A 16368-nucleotide genomic window follows, 5' to 3' on the forward strand; every position below is an offset into this window, starting at 1 on the left:
CAGAGAAAGGACATGGAACAGTACAGAGAGCACAAAGGGTCAGGTCAGGGCTACTGGGTTTCAGTCCTACATTTCTGTCTAATCTTAAGTAAGTCACGTAGTGTCTGAGACTCCATTTCCATCTGTAAAGTTAGAATAAGAGCACCTGCCCTCCCTTTCTTCCATGGTTATTAGGAAAATCAAATGATATGCACATATACATATGTGGGTTCATATGTGTATCAGTTTGGTTTGTTTTTAAATTATAATGCATTATTTGAACATAACACCTTTTAGCATTTTTAGTGTTTTTTCCAGGACCGAGGCTGTAAAAAGTAGAATAGGATAGCCAGGCGTGGTGGCGCATGCCTGTAATCCCAGCACTCGGGATGCCGAGGCAGGAGGATCGCCTCCTGGTTTGAGACCAGCCTGGGCTACACAGTGAGTTCCAGGTCAGTCTCAACTACATAGTGAGATCCTGTCTCAAAAAACCAAAAGCAGAATAGGATAGAGTAGGTTTTGTTATCATTATTGGTAAATAATTTTTAAAATGTTCATAAGGCTTACTTTTCAACACTGCACCAAAGACATTATAGTGAATTTTAAATGTTCTTGAAGCCCATGATAAAAACACTCAGCAGAGTTTAATGCAATAATGGGATCCAATCTATGTAGTTGCTTTAATTAAACTTTATTTTTTTCTTTTCTCCCAAAGGGACATTAAATCAGAAACAAAATAATTAAGTGCTTTCTGTTTTGGAGATTTGTAGCAGGTCTCCTGGAATGCTCAGGCTGCACCCTATCTCATCTGTACAGGGGAACTAGAGTTCCTCAAAGTCAGGGTTTCTCAGCTTTGGCCCTGCTGACATTTGGATAATTCTTCGTTGTGGGGCTGTCTGTATACGGTAGGTTAATTAGCAGACTCTGCAGCCATCCCCCTTCCCTTCCCACTCACCAACCAAAGACATCTCTCAACACTCAACTACCTCCTGTCCAGGCTGTATTTTCTCTTGGTATTAAACAGAGAAAACAGCTGTGGGTCTTCTAATCTACTTTTCTTGTCTGGATTTCTGGAGTAGTCAGTTACAAATTAAGTGACAAGATCTGATTCCAAAGTTTCCATTTCCCACTCCTGTTATCTTTTATTCTTACCATCTCTTTGGTACATTTGGAGTTGACATTAAGGCATTATCAAGTTTTTTGACCACCTATGGTTCATTTAATCAAAATGCCTAACTTCTGGAACTGGTGGCTCATACCTGTAATCCCAGCACTTTAGAAGGCTGAGACAGGAGGACTGTAAATTCAAGCCCATCCTGGGAGTGGTAGCTGAGGCAGGATTGCTGCAAGTTCAAAACCTACCTGTGCTACATAATGGTTCAAGACCAGCCTGCACTCCATAGCAAGACCCTGTCTCTAAATAAATAAATAATGTCAAGCCCAGTCTATCTCAAAATTTTAAAACAAAAATAATAAAAAATTTAAAAGGGCTGGGTGCTCAGTGTGAAGGCCCTAGGTTCAAACCCCGGCACCCTCCCCAAAGCCTCCTTTCCCAGAGGTGCTGTATTATATAAAATAAATGAAAGTTAATTGTGTTTGGAGCTTAGATATATTTAAAATAACTAGAGTTCTTGGTACTAAAAAGGCAGATTAGAATCATCCTTTTGAACACTATTCAAGGCTGAACTTCTATCCTGTGGCTAAGAATGAATGAGAGCTACTGGCTAGAGAAACAATGAGAACTGTTCAACTCTCAGAATCCCAAACAAAGGAAATTTCATCCCAGGAAGTCAACCACTAAAACAGGGCAGTTGCCTGGCCAGATTCATACTCACGTCTCAAAACATTCTCTTTGGCTGGTTCTTACAGCAAACAGGATGGTCATGTAGATCAATCTAAATGACTGAAAACAGAAACAGCTTCGTCTTAGACCCTGCGTATCAACAGTGGACTCTTGCTTTGTCCATCACTTGGTATCTCTTCGCTCTCAGCATGAGAGGTGCTCCAAGCACCAGCTTTCCTCCCTTTCTGGGAGTGCAGTGTTTTCAGGGGTCACTCATACTTCTGTTATCTTTTTCTCGTGGTTTCTAAAAAAAAGCTCTACAGCTTCTATTTCCACTAAGCAAACATTTGTTTTCCTTCCAGGAAAGATTTAAAGAGGGGAAAAATGCACCCTAGGTATCCATTTACATGGAGAAAAAACTGCAGAGTCATACCAGGTGTTGAGCACAAAACAAACAAAAGATTTGAGGCAAGCAAAGGAGCAACACATAAACTATTTTTATTTTTGTTTTGTTTTTTGGTACCGGGGATCGAACTCCGGTCCTTGAGCTTGTGAGGCAGGAGGCGGCACCACTGAGCTGAATCCCCGGCCTGGCACAGACCTTCCAACACTTCCACCCTCACTTTTCTTTAAGATCAGCTGTCTTAAAAATGGCATTAAAAAAACATAATTCTGAGTTTGTAGAACAGCATCCTATTTTACATGACCCTAATCTGCACAGCTTGCTCATTTACTTTTAAAAAATATTTACTCAAATGTCAATTTGTAAAACCTTCCCTGTCCTCCCTTTTTAAAATTCTAACTCACCTGGCCACACGCACTTTCTACGATCCTTTTCCTCTCTATAGCATTTCCCTCTGTCTTCCCCCTTTCATCCCTTGCTCTCCTCCACAGCACTTTGATTATCCAACACACTATATAATTTACTGCTTTTATTTTCATATTTCTTGCTTTCCCCTACTTCCACTTCCCATATAAGCTGTACAAGGGGTGATCAAAATATACACCAAATGTTTTAAATTTAAAGCATTATTAGCTGGGCATGGTACTACAGGCCTGTAATCCTAATACTCAGGAGGCTGATGCAGGAGGATTGCTACCAGTTCTGAGGCCAGCCTGGGCTACAAAGTGAGTTCAAGGTCATCTTGAACTACATAGTGAGACTATCTCAAGAGAAAGGAAAATACTTCCTCTTGATTCGAACACACTCATCCCATTGTTCTTGGCACTTTCTGAAGTCTTCTTTTGTGTCTTTATGAGGTATGGTCAAAAATATGGTGAATGGCAATTCTACCCTACAGAGAAACATCATGGTGTGTCGCTGTCCTTATGTACAGGATCGGGCACCATATGGCTTCTGGCTCTTTCCCAAAGTCAAAGTGACCATTAAATACTTTTGAATTAATTCAGGACACTGAGGAAGCCACAACAGCACAGCGAGATACAAAAAAGGACTTGCAGAACTGTTTCAGAAAAGGCACAACCATGGGATACATGTGTTCAAAGTGAGGGGGAGCATTCTGAGGGCGATTAATGGCAATAAGCCTTTCACTGTAATTTAAAAAAAAGATTAGTCACTGTACGTTTTTAAAATCACACCTCACGTGTCTGCAGAGATTTTGTTTTGTTTTTGTTGTACCTGTAGTGCTAGAATAGTGCTAAAACAAACTAGGGATAAACAAGGATCCTGTAACTCAAACACTAGATTTTACCTAGTTATAACAACTAATTTCTTTCCAAATGATTAATCACCCAACCACTGGAAGGTCAGGATTCTAAGCTGGGTGTCTTTTTTCCAAATGTGTCAGTTACATAAAGGTATCATTTGTAAAAAAGTGTCAGATTTCATATTCTATTCAAAGTAATGCAGATAGTCAAGTTTTTTGTTTGCTTTTTTATAGCCTAGGGAAAATGCATCGGTATATTTAAACCCACCCTTCACAACTGATTTTCTCAACATCTTTTACCCATACCCCAAAAAGCTCCTTCTTTAATTCCTTTTCTTTTTTCAATTCTTTTCCGAGACACTGGTGCCAGCCAGTGTTTGTCACTCACTCTGCCCATTTCCTTCTGTGGTCCCTTTTGTGTTTCTTTACACCTATTGCAAACACTAGTCCTTCCCACCCAGCCATCCCAAAACTGCAGACTCTGGCTTCTCTTCTTCCCTGTTCCCTAGAGCCTGAGAGACCACATGTCAAGGAGCGGGGTCCCGTCCAGGTACTCACCTGTGCCTGCTGCCTGCTGTGAAGTCCCGCTTTCCCTGGTGGCTGCCTCTGCTCTTTGCTCCTCTTTGAGCTCCAGTGAATAAAGCTAACTACACAAACGGTAGTCACCTTTGTGCTAGTCTGTAACTGGGTGGAGTTTTTGCTAACTCATTCCCCTCTTTATGCTTTACTCCACCCTTCACCTTTTCCTAGGTATATGATTGTCTGGTTCACCTATTTTTATGACAGTTAAATGACAACAAAAAGAATTATTGCTCACAGGGCAGAAGTTGCTCAAGAACCAAATTTTGTATTGTCTTTATGTTAGCCAAAGAGCAGGGAAGTTAGAAGTCAGTAGTTTTCATCCCTGACATGGAAATTATTTATTTATTTATTTGAGACAGGGTTTAGCTATGTCATTTAGGTTGCCCTTAAACTAGCTAGGTAATCCAGGCTGGCCTTGAACTCACAGAGATCCTCTTGCCTCGACCACCTGAGTGCTGGGGTTACAGGTGTGCAATACCCCACCCCAGCAGTTTGTTTTTTGAGATGAGGTCTCACTACATAGTCCAGGCTGACCTTGAACTCACAGCAATCCTCCTGCTTCAGCCTCCCTAGTGCTGGAGTAACAGGTGTACACCACGATGCCTGGCTGAGATGGAATTTAGAAAGCTGGGCACTGAACTATCAATTAAGAAGCATCTAATAAAGCTGGGCATGGTGGCACATGCCTGTAATCCCAGCACTTGGGAGGCTGAGGCAGGAGGATCGCTGCAAGTTCGAGACCAGCCTAGGCTACATAGTGAGTTCCAGGTCAGTCGCAACTACATAGTGAGACCCTGTCTCAAAAAACCAAAGAAAAAACAAACAAATAAATAGCAAATTGTTGTTGGCTGTTGTCGATTCCTCAGTTTCTACCCGTGTGAACGCTCCATTAGACTGCTTCATTGTCTTTCTCTACAATACAATGGCTGCTTTCTTCCAGAGTGGGTGATCCAAGAAGAGCAAGGGAAAAGCACCAATGTCTTGTATGTCTTAGCCCTAGGAGTGTACACTACCATTTCCTTTTTTTCGGGGGTGGGTACCAGGGATCGAACTTGGGACCTTGTACTTGCGAGGTAGGCAGGGCACCACGCAGCTAACTAACAGTCATACAAACCAACTCTGATGAAATGTACAAGGGAGTTGCACAAATGCATGATAGCAAGTGGTGAAGATTAATGGATGGCATCTTGGAGGCTGGCCACTGTTAGCTATATCAACATGCCAGGCAGAGTGGCATACACCTGCAGTTCCAGCTGCTCAGGAGGCTGCGGAAGGAGGGTGGCTTGAGCCTGGGAGTTTGGGGCCACCATGGGCAACACAGTTAGACCCTGTCTCAGCAACACTGAACTAAACAAACCAGTATTTGCATAATATTTTGTGTTCAGTTGTTTCAGTACAGTCATGCATTGTGTAATGATGGGGATACTTTCTGAGAAATGCATTGTTATTAGGCAAGTTCATCACTGTGTAAACATCAGAGTGTATTTACACAAACCTAAGTGGTAAGCCTACTATATGCCTGGGCTATATGGTGTATATTACTGATCATGTACTGTATATTGTTGACTGAAATATGAACAATTATGTGTGGATACATATACACATTTGTGTTTCATTAACAGCTAATATATCACTTTTTTTGAAAACTATATGTTATTCCAATGATATTAACATTTAAAAAATATTTTCCTTTTCTTTTTCTCTTTTTTATTTTTTTGCGATGGGATCTTCCTATGTTGCCAGGGCTGACCTCCAACTTCTGGGCTCAAGTGATTCTCCTGCCTTGGGCTTGTGAGTACGCGGGAATACAGGTGCATACTACCACACCAGGAGTGAATGATACTAAATTTTTTGTGATGTCAAGGATCAAACAGGCATCACACATGGTAGGCAAGCACTTTACCACTAAGCAATACCCTCAGCCTGCTATTAACTTTTAAAACTTAAAAGTATGGGGGCCAGGGATTTAGCTCAGTGGTTCTACCGCCTGCCTCACAACTGCAAGGTCAACCCCTGGTACCAAAATGAAAACAAAACAGAAAACCTTAAAAGTATGTGTAAGCTCTAGGTTCAATTTCCAGCACTAAACAAAGAAAAAAAAAGGAAATGAAAATTAGTAGAAATTAAACATAATGAGTTGATTTCTCTGAAAATATACACAACCACTTGAATCTTTTTTCTGTAATACAACAATATTTTACTTAAGGAAATGAGGATTTTTTTTTTTTTTCAGTTGGTGCTGGTGTTAGAACACAGTGCTTTGTGCTTGCTAGGCAAACATTCTACCACTAACCTATGTCCCCAGCCGGCCAAGAAAAGAATTAAAATCAGCAAAACTATAATTCTCTCAGTGCTCTGCTTATTTCTTAAATGAAACTAAATTTAAATACAGTATTTCACATTAATCAAATATACTTAGAGAGAGTAGAAGGAAATAAGTCATTGTATTTCTTTTGAAATAAATGTCATGGTGTTTCTTTTTTATCATGGTATTTATCAGTTAAAATTGAATAAGTTTTTTAAAAATAGGAGTAAATTTAACAAAGTAAATGCAAAACAAGGAAGATACAGAAGTGAAGATATAAAAGAAAAATATTCTGTTAATATACAGAATAGGAGCTTTATGTTATATGTGGAAAAAACCTCTATTCATATAATGATAGCATTAATATTTGGGTACTGAGAAGGTTTTTGGTAGACAGGGATAAGACAGTTGGCACAAATGAAAACCAATGAAAAATTTTATAACAAATATTTCTGAGGCCGGGTGTGGCGGTGCACGCCTATAATCCCAGCACTTGGGAGGCTGAGGCAGGAGGATCACTGTGAGTTCGAGACCAGCCTGGGCTACATAGTGAGTTCCAGGTCATAGTGAGACCCCGTCTCAGAAAAACCAAAATAAACAAATATTTCTGAAAAGCCAATAAAATCAATAAAAATGTTTATTTAAAAATAGGCATTCATTAAAAAAAAAAAATCACCTTTCCTAAGATCATTGCCAAGGTGTTGTAATAAGATCTGTGCACACAGAAACACAGACTGAGTAGGAAGAATTTCCCGATAATATGCGTTGTCTCACATTGGTGGGATGCAGAGGCTCCTTGCCTCAAGGACTTGTCCCAAATCTGAGCACATTGTCCAGACAAATTCATAGATCAGAAAGGTATTGAACAATACATCATTTAAGCGGTCTCCAGCCCTTACATCAAATACTTTAATTCCCGATTGTTATGGTTTGGACCTGAAATGTCCCCCCAAAAGCCTCATGTGTTTGGAGATGAGGCCTGGTCAAAAGAGGTGCACTGGGAGCATGACCTGAACAGGCGTGTTTGTGTGTGTATTTTTTTTTTCTTTTAAAAGAGGATCTCACTCTATGGTTCAGGCTGGACTTGAAGTCACTATGTAGATCAGGCTGGCCTTGAACTCACTGCAATCCTCCTGAGTAGTTTCCCGAGTGCTGGGATTACAGGCATGGCAAAAGGGTATACAGTATTTTTGTCACTAGCTTCTTCCCTCACGTTCTGCTTCCTGACTGCCATGAAGTGAGCAGATTTCCTCAACCAGTGCTTCTACCATTCTGTTTCTGCCTTGTAGTCAACCATGAACTAAATTCACCAAGATCATAAGCCAAATGAACTTCTCCTCCTTTAACTGCCATGTGTCAGATATTCTGTCCTAGCAACGGGACTGATACAGAAAACTGGTACCAGAAAAATGAGGTCATTGCGACCCTGTACCTGATCATGTGGCTTAGAAGCCTTTGGAACTGGTTTATGGGAGGAATTTGCAAAGGTTTGGAGATGTCAATTAGAGAAGTCCTAGAATGCTATAAGCAGAGCCTGAGAGATGATTTTGGTCAGAGCTCAGAAGACCAGAACAATGCCAGGGATTTAGCTCAGTGGTTCCAGTGCCTGCCTTGGAAGTACAAGGGCTGGAGTTTGATCCCCGGTACCAAAAAATGCAAACAATAAAGGCCAAGCTCAGGATTCAGTTGGGAACATAGACTCCCATGATAATTGGAGGTCATGTGTGCCACACTCTGACAAAAAGCCTGACTATATTTTTCCAATATCCTAAAACTTTGTCTGTCTGAGATTAAGGACCTTGGACTAATTGATCAGGAAGAGGAAATTTCAAAGCAGTCCAACATTGAGGTTGTGGCGTGAGTACCGCTGGCTGTCTTACATGAGAACTGGGAGGAAAAAAGCAGAGATAAATCACTTTAAAAATAGGCAGTTTCATCAGAAAAGAAGTGCTTGCAAAGTTGTGGCTGAGGAGAGTACACTTCCTAAAAAGATTAGTACCACTAAAAAGAAGCCAAGTACTTTGCCCAGGGACAAAAAGAAAGCTGCCTGGTTGACAAGGCTACATCCACTGCAGGTTCAAAGGCATAAAAGTATAAACTCCTCAAAAAGACTGCTTTGGGAGACTTTGCTTTAAGAAGAAAGCCCTGAGGCTGGGGATTTAGCTCAGTAGTGCTGCTGCCTGCCTTGCAAGTGCAAAGACTGGAGTTCTCCCTGAGTTCGATCCCTAGTACCAAAAAAAGAGAGAGAGAGAGAGCCAGCCATAAGGTGCCCCAATCACTCAAGGTTTCCTATAGAAGTGTTTCTCTCACATTCAGTCATCCGGGTGCTTAGAGGCCACTGCAGCTATGGCCCATGGGAAACTGACTACTGGTCATACTGGCAGAATACCATAGTATCATCCACACAATTTGGTTTTACAGGCATGCAGAATACAAGAGTTATGGGGTTATGGAGGCTTCCACTGAGATTTTAGAGGAAAGCCCAGGAGGCCCGGTAATGTGCAACTGAGAGGGCAATGCACGAAAATGAGTAATGCTGAAGATTCAGTGGAGACTCCAGCAAGCTAGAGATGTCAAGAATGTGGAATGTCTGCCAAGAAATGCCATAAGCAGAAAGCAGAGCTTGCCCAAGAGAAAAGCCAGGGCCAGTGATTTAGCTCAGTGGTTCTACTGCCTACCTCACACGCACAAGATCCCAAGTTTGATTCCTGGTACAAAAAAAAAAAGGAGAGAGAGAAACTATCCAGCAAGTCCATAGGGGACAGGGCTACCCAAGTTCTTTGGAGCTCACATCACAACAGAACTTGTCTTGTGTGCTGGACATAGGATTTAACGTTTGCCTTGCTCGATTTTAGCCTTGCTTTGGTCTGATTCCTTTCTATTCCCCTATTGCTCCCCTTTGGAATGGAAAGGTTTACTCAATGCTATTGTATGCTGGAAGTATTTCTCTTTGATTTTTACAGAGGCTCACACTAGGAGTTTACCATGAGTCTCAGAGACTTTGCACTTAAGACTTTTCAGCAGTGTTGTAACTGTTAAAACCTTGGTGATTCTCAGAGAAGGACTAAATGCACTTCACATAATGAGATGGAAATGAGATTTTGGGTGATCAGGGATGGAATGTTATGGTTTGGATCTGAATGTTCCTGAGAAGTCTTTTTTTTTTCTCCTCAGAAGTCTTATATGTTCTGAGGTGTGACCTTGTCAGAATTGGTGGATCACCAGAGGTATGAACAGGAAGGGTGTATCCCCCCCCCCATTAAATGTATTGGTACATTTTAGGTATACAATACAGTTACATTCATCATTGGGATCTTGTACCTTTACATGATATATCTTGGTTCTTATTTTTTCCCCATTCCCCTGCCCTCCCTTCACCCACTCCATCCTTCTCTATTTACAAAGACTTCGTTTCCTTTTTTTTTTCTCATATTTCTTTTCCCAGGAAGGGTGTATTCACCCCTCTATGTTTGCTTTTTGCCATGAAATGAGCAGATCTCCTCCTCCAAGCTCTTCCACCATGGTGTTTCTGTCTTGGACCCAGAAGACCATGGACCAAAGCCAACAGAACTGTGGGCCAACTAAATGTCTCTTTCTTTAAAGTATGGGCATTGGATATTTTGTCTCAGCAGCAGGAAAGCTGACTAATACACCAATAAAGGAATTAAAACTGATGCACTGGTGGGGCCAGGGATGTAGCTCAGTGGTGATACACCTGACAAAGCTTGACTGGCAAGTGCAAGGTCTTGAGTTCGAGTACCAAACAAACAAACAAAGACTATAAAATTCCTATAAACAGATAATTTATTTGTTTTTCATTCCATTTTAATCAAAACTTTATTAGAGTAGTATCCAAAAAGGTTCATTATGTACAATAAAACCACTTGGGTATTACACTAAAATGAGTCAGGCAGTGCATACCTTCAATTTCCACTTGTTTTAGGCTTGAGATAACTACAATACTCACTGCACAGTGAAAACTACTATTTTTATCTCTTATGTCACAAGGCATAAAGTCTTTTCTTATCTATTCATTAAAAATCAAAGTTTGGGCTGGGGATTTAACTCAGTGGTTCCACCACCTGCCTCGAAAGCAAAAGTACCCAAGTTTGATCCTCGGTACCAAAAAAAAAAAAAAAAATCAAAGTTCACTAGATGAGAAATACTGTTCATATTGCCTCCCCATGAACAACTATAATAAAAATAAAAGGTGTTAATAATATATCTCTAAGCCCATATGTACTCTGAAAGGAACTTAATAGTTCTATTTTCCACAATTTTAGTTATCCCTAGTCACAGTTGTAAAATATTAGAAAATTCTAAAAATAAATAATTCATAGCTTTCAAATAACTTTTATTATAGTATCTTGTTTTATTACAGTATGATTATAATTATTGTACTTTATTATTATTTTTGTTAAATTCTTTACTATGCGTAATGTTTGAATTCAACTGTATTACAGGTAATATGTAAAGTAAAATAAGCAACATAAATATAGGGTTTGAAGGTCCTGCAAAGTATTCCCCATGGATACAGGGATGTTTGTATGTGCAGAAGGGTAACTGACAAGGATTGTACTACTTATGCTAGAGCTTGACTGTGGGAAGATAAACAAAGACATATTTTCGCTTTCTTACTATCAACTGAAAAATAGTTATTGCTTCAAACTTTTTAAAATGAAACATGTAATAAAGATTAAACTATTAGAGGGCCGGGGATTTAGCTCAGTGGTTCTGCTGCCTGCTTCACAAGCGCATATTGAATTCCCAGTACCAAAAAAAGATTAAATTATTAGATTGAGCTAGTATAATTATATATATATATATTTTTTATGTATAAAGCAAGAAATAGGAGTTCTACACATTAGTTTCCCAACCCTAAAGCATCTTTAAAATGGTTTCCTTCTAGCCAGGCATGGTGGCACATACCTGTGGGGGCTGAGGCAGGAGGATCACTGTGAGTTCGAGACCAGCCTGGGCTACCTAGTGAGTTCCAGGTCAGTCTCAACTACATAGTGAGATCCTGTCTCCAAAAAAAAAAGCAAATTGTATCATTTCTTTCTTTTTTTCCTTTTTTGGTTTTTTGAGACAAGTTCTTGCTAGGTAGTTCAGTTTGGCATCGAACTTGTGGCAATCCTCAGCCTCTCAAGTGCTGGGGATTATAGGTATATGTGCCATCATGCTTGGCCTTCTTTCTCCTTTGTTTACTCAACTAATGTGTCACTTTTTCAATCTACACATGATGGGCAGGGATAATCATAAGAGCAAAATTCTCTGTTGTCAGTATGCCTTTTATTTTTTGTCTGAGAGGGGATCTTACCATGTAGCCTAGGCTGGCCTTGAACACACAGCAATCCTTCTGTCTTCCCCTCCCAAGTGCTGGGATGACAGGCATGTGCCACCACACCTGATTTGGTATGCCTATTTTGAATTCAGTTATCTCTTTCTACGGTTTTGTTTCCAGTCTGTTTAGGCTTTGGAAACCAGATAGCAAAGCTCATCTCTGACATTCTAATTTCATTTTAATATTGGCTATTTTTCTTCTTCCACCTTTTCTTCTTACTCAAATGTCACAATGTCAGCCACTCTTACTACTCAACCAATTCATTTATAAAGTCAATGACAGCAAGAGAAGCAAATCATATTCCCTGTAAAAGCTGGTGTGGCATGTAAATGTATGTGTAAATTGCAGAGTATTAACTAACGAGCTAATCCACAAGTGCATAAAATCAAGTGTATGTACTTTGTGAGGTCTTTCTTTCATGGAGTTTTAAGAACTCAAGGGCTGGGGATTTAGCTTACTGGTTCTGCCACCTGCCTTGCAAATGCAAGGACCCAAGTTTGATCCCTGGTACCAAAAACAAAAAAGAACTCAAATACCAGTTGTTCCACAATGTGATCAATGAGTGTCCACTTACATATGTGAACATGAGGTTAAAGGAGACAAAGACAGAGACAATTTTAGTCTTAGATATATACCTACAAGAATCAAAAACAGGGACTCAAACAGATAATTCTATACCAATGTTCACAACAGCCAGAGGTGGGAACAACACAAGTGACCATTGGCAGATTAAGGATGAATAAAATATGGTGTACACAAAAATATAATTTTTTGGAGGGTCTAGCTATGTGGTTTAGACTAGCCTTGAACTCCCTATGTAGCCCAGGTTTGCCTTGAATTCAAAGAGATCCTTTTGCCTCAACCTCCCAAGTGCTGAGATTATAGGCATGTACCACAATGCCGGGCCCAACAAAGTATTATTTAGTTCTGAAATAGTTCGTGGCTGAACCTTGAAAACATTACGCTAAGTGAAAGAACCCACACACAAAAGATCACATATTATACGATTCCACTTATATGAAATATCTAGAATAGATGAATTCATAGAGACAGATGTATAGTAGGGTAGGGAAGGGAAGAATAAGTTATCGCTTGACATTTAGAGTTTCTGTTTGGGCTGATGGTCTTAAAAATATATAGTGGTTATGGCTGTACACCACTGTGAATGTAACTAATCCTACTGAATTTTATAATTAAAATGTTTAAATTGGCCACCAAGATTTCAAAAGAAGGCCAAACAATGTGTAACAGGGTTGGAATCCTTCTGGGAACCTATACATCAGGGAAATTTGTGAAGCTATGGAGGTGAGTCAGAGGTTGCGATGGAGACCCCAGGAGACCCCAGGAAGTTGGAAATAACATAAATGTGAAACATGCCAAGGAAAGCTGCGGGTAGCAAACAAAGGTTTGGTACCAGACAGGGCTGCTCAAACCCTCTACAGTTCACACCTCACAAGCACATGTCCTGGATGCCAGACACAGAGCTATAAGACTTAATTTTGCCCTGCTGGTTTTGATCTTGCTTTGGTCCAATTCCTCCCAGAACAGGAATGCTTACCCCGCTATATCTTGGAAACATATAACTTGCTCTTAAATTTTACAGAGGCTCACAGGTAAGATTTTCGGAGACTTTGGATTTGACTTTGAGGAACACTGGAACTGTTGGGACTTTGATAAAGGAATTGGCGTTTTTGGGGTTGTACATGGGAAAGTTACATCATACTGTGCAGAGTTACTGTTTTTATAACAATAAGTATAAGTATGGTTTAAGGAGAAGTGTTTGAGCATCAAGATGACAAGAGGTAGCTAGACTTGTGGTTATTTTTTTCAACTTGATTTGCTTAAGAAATAGCTGGGAGATTAATAAAACATACTTGGTGTCTTGGGTAGGTTGTGGGTGGCTCTTTTCTCTGGCTCTTTCCCCATCTTTCTCCTTTCTGGCCACCATGGATTAATCAGCTTTCTTTTGCTGTGCCCTTCTGCCATAATGTTTTTGCACTGGAGCCAGCTGATCGTATGCTAAAACTTCTGAAACTGTGAGCCAAAATAAATCCTTCCTCCTTTAAATTGTACACGTCACATAATTTGTCCTAGCAACAGAAAGCTGACTAATATACTCAGGATTCTGAAGGCTGTGTGAAAATAATATCAAAAGCTGTTTACTCTTTTTCTATCTAGAGAGTATCCTCAGTTATCAAGTGATTCCTAGGATGATTTATGAGGAGAAACTTGGTGTCTCTCATTTTCTTTTCTTTTCTTTTTTGGTGAAACAGGGTCTCAATATATAGTTCAGGCTGGCCTTGAACTGAACTCACTATGATCCTTCTCCTGCCTCAACCTCCTGAGTGCTGGGATTACATGTGTGCACCTGGCTTTGGTTTCTCCAAGTAAACCATAGTAAAGTCACAGATAACTTAAAAGAGTAAACCCAGTTCTGGAACTACCAGAAGAAAAAAAATCAGGAATTCTAAACTCTTAAATACAGCACTAAATTCTACATGTATCTTGTTGAAAACACCATACTTGAGTAGAATAATTACTAGAATAGAGAAAAATTAATACTACTTAGCATTAAGACATAGAATCAATTTCAGAAATGAAACAAAACAAATGAGCACTACCTGAAGCATACAAAGTGCATTGCAGTGGTAAGCTAACAGATATGTTACCTATGTCTGAACATTTGTTGTACTCACCAGGACCATAATGATCCCATCTGCATAAGGATTCAGCCAAGTTACTCAATATTTCTATGTTGACCAGGAACTAGAACTGGGCAGAAAAAGAATTACAGACGCAAGTTAGCAAAACACTAAGGGGCTTGTTTCAAGTTTTGAAAACACAGCATTGTAAACAATGCATCAAAGCAAATTTATGCAGCAAAATAATCCCTGAAACATCACAGTAAAACTACCTACCAGCAATTGTGGAATGAAATGCTATCAGATAAACTACTAAATAGCAACTTCCTTCCTTACAGTCTGTACCATCAGCTGTTTCTCATCAGAGATGGCTCATTAATAACATCCATTTCTTTGGTAGAGAATGTGGAGATTCAGAACACTGTAAATTCTAGAACCACCTCTATCAGAATAAAAAACTTTGGGGCTGGGGATTTAGCTCAGTGGTTCTGCCACCTGCCTCAAAAGTACAAGGTCCTGAGTTTGATTCCCGGTACCAAAAAAAAAAAAAAAAGAAAAAAAAAAAAAGAAAAAAAGAAAAAGAAAAATCTTGGCACTTCTATTCACATCACAACAATTTTATGTACAAAAATCTAATAGGCTATAAAAGTATGCATAATACAATACTTTAGGTACTATGCATATATTAAGAAATTCAACTTTATGTTTATAAATGAGTGCATGATGTCTGTGTTGAAATAAGTTCTGGACTGACTTTCATATTTAAAGTAACCAATTTTTGGGATAAAGTCTAAATAAATAGTCTGTGATAGAAAATGCCCTACTTTCTTTTCTGCAAGTTTACCAACAGAGCGCTTTTGCAGAATTTGAGACATACAACATTAATCCTAACTTGATAGGTTCCTTATCAGAGGTAATCTCTTCAGTGCAGTATGGTGATTCTACTCCTGGACTCGGGAGTGTGGCACACAATTAGAGGGGAAAATGCACCAGCAGTACAGCTAGAATAAGTCACATCACACAAGCAGATGGCACCTCTAACGAGGTTTTCAGAGTACATTACCAGATCAGCATGTTTCCTGCAATCACAGAATTTAGAAACAGAAACTGTGATAGAAAGGGGCTCAATTTAGAAGCTAAAGATCTCAAGAAGGGGTGTCAGGATTATTTTCCTTAAAGAAATGAAGGGATCTACAATGCCGTTTAAAAGGAACTGTAAATGTAATATGAAATAAAGGATACGCGCTGTAGAGCTTCAACCACTCTCCTACGCCTTGCAGTCAGAATACCTGTCATCCTTAAGGGCTCACTGACTGACTGACTGGTTCACTGAATGAAAGTATAATCACAGAGCTCCTCCTCTAAAAAACAGAAGAGAATACTCCTTTTCAGAGGTGTGAGCAGGATTAGAGGGGGCACCACTTTCAACTTTATGCAACTTGCAGAAAAAGGGACTGCAGACGCGGGAGGTTTTATTAGCAAGTGGAAACCGGGACTGATCCTGGGTGGATGGCAGCAGCCACTTAGGACTGAGGCTGCCCAGGACGCTCCCCGCGACCTCGCCTCAGGGCGGGGAGCCCAGCGAAGGTTGGCGGCCTCGACCCAGCCACCGCTGCCTCAGTCACCGCACTCCGGGAAGCCCTCAACTGCCTCCCAGAAAGTGTTTGGCCGGGGACGTCCGCTGGCGCGCCATCCCTTTGGGAACCCGCAAGTGTTAGAAGCCAGGAAAGGAAGAATGCAGGAGTCGGGCAGCGCCTAACAGGTGAAGCGGAGCAAAGGCGTTGGTAGGGATGCGGTGAGAAGGGAAGGGAGGACGCGAACCGTGGGCAAAACGGGAAACTGCAGGACAAGTAGCCCGGCTCCGACGGCCGACGGAACCAAGCCTTTTGAGATGACGGCGCCCTCACTGCCGCGATGCCCGGCTCGCAGGCGCCGCGCCACCGCCCTTGGCTGCTCGGTTCCCACTCCCCGACACCTGTTTATCCCAGTCCCAGGAAGGCATCCCAGCATCTCTTACACTCACCGCGCCCGCCGCCCTCGACTAGATCATTTCGCCTCCTGCGCGG

At 40.6% G+C, this 16368-nt stretch overlaps 1 protein-coding gene across 3 annotated transcripts in view; it reads right to left on the reverse strand.

Annotated features, from left to right (window-relative positions):
- Entpd5 (ectonucleoside triphosphate diphosphohydrolase 5 (inactive)) overlaps positions 1–16368 on the reverse strand; it is a 33324-nt gene extending 16956 nt beyond the window's left edge. Inside the window, exons 1-3 of one of the 3 annotated variants that reach the window (XM_010645474.1) lie at positions 16326–16368; positions 14357–14432; positions 1815–1882 (exon numbers count right to left, since the gene is read on the reverse strand). The gene's annotated coding sequence lies outside the window, so the exon portion shown is untranslated. Of the gene's footprint in view, positions 1–1814; positions 1883–3987; positions 4105–14356; positions 14433–16325 lie in introns of those variants that run through there. The other 2 variants (XM_010645473.2, XM_010645475.2) reach the window with 2 other exon arrangements.

Source organism: Fukomys damarensis, unplaced genomic scaffold (genome assembly GCF_012274545.1).
Source record: "Fukomys damarensis isolate Sample0158 unplaced genomic scaffold, DMR_v1.0_HiC HiC_scaffold_21, whole genome shotgun sequence".
Lineage (NCBI taxonomy): Eukaryota > Metazoa > Chordata > Mammalia > Rodentia > Bathyergidae > Fukomys > Fukomys damarensis.